Source organism: Mus pahari, chromosome 14, assembly GCF_900095145.1.
Source record: "Mus pahari chromosome 14, PAHARI_EIJ_v1.1, whole genome shotgun sequence".
Taxonomy (NCBI): Eukaryota; Metazoa; Chordata; class Mammalia; order Rodentia; family Muridae; genus Mus; species Mus pahari.
Genome location: NC_034603.1, coordinates 65,063,794 through 65,067,181, shown reverse-complemented (window position 1 = coordinate 65,067,181; position 3,388 = coordinate 65,063,794).

The following is a 3,388-nucleotide window of genomic DNA, read 5'->3' as shown; positions in this document are numbered from 1 at the left end:
AAGTAGTGAGATCACAGACATGAGCTTGCACTACTTGATATTACAGGACAACTGTGGACTGGAGAGATGGCTCAGTGGTTAAGAGCACTGACTGCTCTTCCAGAGGTCCTGAGTCCAATTCCCAACAACCACATGGTGGCTCACAACCATCTATAATGAGATCTGACACCCTCTTCTGGTGTGTCTGAAGACAGCTACAATGTACTCATATAAATAAGATAACGTTTTATTTAAAAAAAAGAAGAATGTCTGCAAATTCTTTTAAGTTTTGTAATATGTGTGTGTGTGTGTGTGTGTGTGTGTGTGTGTGTGCTGATGGAGATTGAACCCTGAGCCTTGTACACACTAGGAGAGTACTCTGCCAACTGAGCTGTACATCCAAAGTCTCACCAAGTTGCCCAGACTAGTCTTGAACACAACACCCTCCTGCCTCTGCCTCCCACATTCAAGGAGTACAGTTGTGGGCCAGCCGGCATGCCCAGACCTTATGGTAACAAGTGTGGATTAGGTTGCCTGGGTTTGAACCTGGGTTCTGCCCCTTGCCAGCAAGACAAGACAAATAAATACAAATAAAATAACAAAACAAATGAACACACACACACATCCATGGACATGTACACGTGCACACACATATGCTCACACACATCCATGTGCTCACACACACATCCTCATGCACAACATACACACACACACACACACACATCCTGGATGTGAATATGAAGGTGCAATGGCATTGGCGATTTTTTTTTTTTCTGAGACAGGGTTTCTCTGTGTAGCCCTGGCTGTCCTGGAACTCACTCTGTAGACCAGGCTAGCTTCGAATTCAGAAATTCGCCTGCCTCTGCCTCCTGAGTGCTGGGATTAAAGGTGTGCGCCATCACCGCCCGGCTGGCATCGGCGTTTTGAAAGCAGCTGGGTGGCCAAATGTGTGGCCATCCTGTGGTCTCAGCATTTGGGAATCGGAGGCAGGAGAATTGCTTTAAGTTCCTGAGTCCCTGTCTCATCAAAAGCAGGGCTGGCAAAATGACTCAGTAGGTAAAGTTGCTTGTCACCAAGCTTGCCCACCTGAGTTTAGTTCCTGTAGAGGGAGAGAATCAGCTCCTGTGAGTTTTCTCTGACTTCCACAACTCACAGAACACACACACACACACACACACACACACACACACGCACACACGCGCTCATACACACACATGCGCAAACACGCACGCACACACACATGCACGCGCGCACACGCACGCACACATACACGCACGCATGCACGCATGCTCACACGCACCAAGCACGCGTGCTTACACACACGCACACGCACGCACGCACACACACGCACGCACGCGCACTCTCACACACACACACACACACGCATGCACGCACATGCGCGCACACACACAAGCACGCGCTCACACATGCGCGCACACACGCACGCACGCACGCACACACATGCACGCATGCACGTGTGCTCACACACATGCATACACGCGCGCTCACACACACGCACGCGCACGCACACACACACGCACGCACGCGCGCTCACACATAAATAAGTATAAAGTTCAACATAGGCCTGGTGATGTGTGGGGCAGCAGGGAAGTGCTCTCTAGATCTCACGGGGCTCAGGGGCAATCCCCAGCACTAACAAGATAAATAAACCTAACAGAAACGCCCCATTTAATCATCTGGCAACTCCACTGTGGACTAGATGTGTAAGAGATAGCAACGCTGTGCGGTGAGATAGGTTCTTCTTCCTTAGCTGAGGTCGAGCTGGGATTTCCTACACAAAGCGGCTGGCTGGCGTCAGGTTGGTGGTCCTGGCTGTGCCTCTAGAGGGCTGAGATTATAGTCCTGAGCCACCACACCCAGCCTTTGTCTTTTGAGATAGGGTCTCTGCTAGCTCGGGGTGGCTTCAAACTCATTGTGTAGTCAGGATGATACCCTGACTACACAATGCATTCACTTCCTAAGGGGGGAATTAGAGAAATGTACTCCCAGCCCGGTAGTGACTTGTGTAGGTGGGGATACCCCTCTCCCTCGCTATCTTTGTCCGTCCAGGGTGTGTGCGTATTAGAGCACACATATGCAGATGTGTGTGCTGGCTTGTGAAGGCTGGAGGTCACTGGTACCATCGTCTGCAGATGCCCACCATATTTGCTTACTTTTTGAACCAGAATCTTTCACTGACCCTGGAGTTCACTGAATGGCACCAGCTGGTTGCATGGCACTAGGGATCCTCTGGTCTCTGCTTGGAGGCACTAGGGTTATAGACCCTGCCACCTCACCCACCGTTTTATATGGGTGTTGGGAATCCAAACTCAGGTCTCCCTGTTCCACAGCAAGTACTTTACACACTGAACCATCTCCCTAGCCCCTTAAAAATATTTTTAAATCCTAGACCAGGAGTCTAAAGTTCAAGGCCAGTCTCCTTCATAGTGATTCTGAAGTTATAGAGACCCTGCCTCAACAGACCAGTGTGTGCGCGCACATGCCTGTCTGTCTGTCTTGCAGTGCTAGGAATGAAACCCAGATCTTTGGACATGCTAAATAAAATGTTCTACCACTGAGGTAAACACAGACAGAAACTTAATTGCGAATGTTCACGATTTGTATTCTTTATAACTGAGAAGTAGAAAGAACCCAAATGTGACTGGGAAAGCCAAGCAGGGTCTGCCCATGCATACACGGAGATGTCACCCAGTAGCAAGAAGGAATAAACTACCAACCCGTGAGCGGTCACTTGTGTACGGAAAAGCCTCCAAACCATTGTACTTTTATGAGAGAAGCCAGGACAAAAGACCACACAGTTCCATACCTAAGATGTGCCCAGAGATAGGCGCTCTATACAGCCGGAAAGTAGCCTGGTCCCCTGGGCTTGGGAATAGGAGTTACTGCCAATGGGCGTAAGAATTCTCATAAGTGATGTCTTATTAATAAAATTGGAATTCAGTTCCAAGAGAGACTCTCATGTAGTCCATGTTGGCTCTGAATTTACTATGTGTGTAGTTGAGGATGACCTGTACCTCCTGAGTCTCTGGCCTCCATCCCCTGAGAGCTGGGATGACAGGTGTGGCCCACTGTGGCTGTTTTTATCCTCCTCCTCTTCCTTCTCCTCCTCCTCATCAGTGTTGCAGGAAGATGGAAGATAATTTGCAGTAGTCATCTTTCTCCTTTTACCATGTGGGTTCTAGGGATCGACCTCAGGCTTGGTGGTGAGTGCCTTTGTCTGATGAGCCATCTCTCCGGCTTGCTTTACAAAGTACTGAGAATCAAACCCAGGGCCTCTTGCTAGACAAGCAGTTCCTCAGCCTAGAATTAGATCATGAAGATGTAAGTTTACTTTTGTTTAATTAAGCCCTCATGATGGTACATGGCTCGCTCCCTTTCTTTCTTTCTT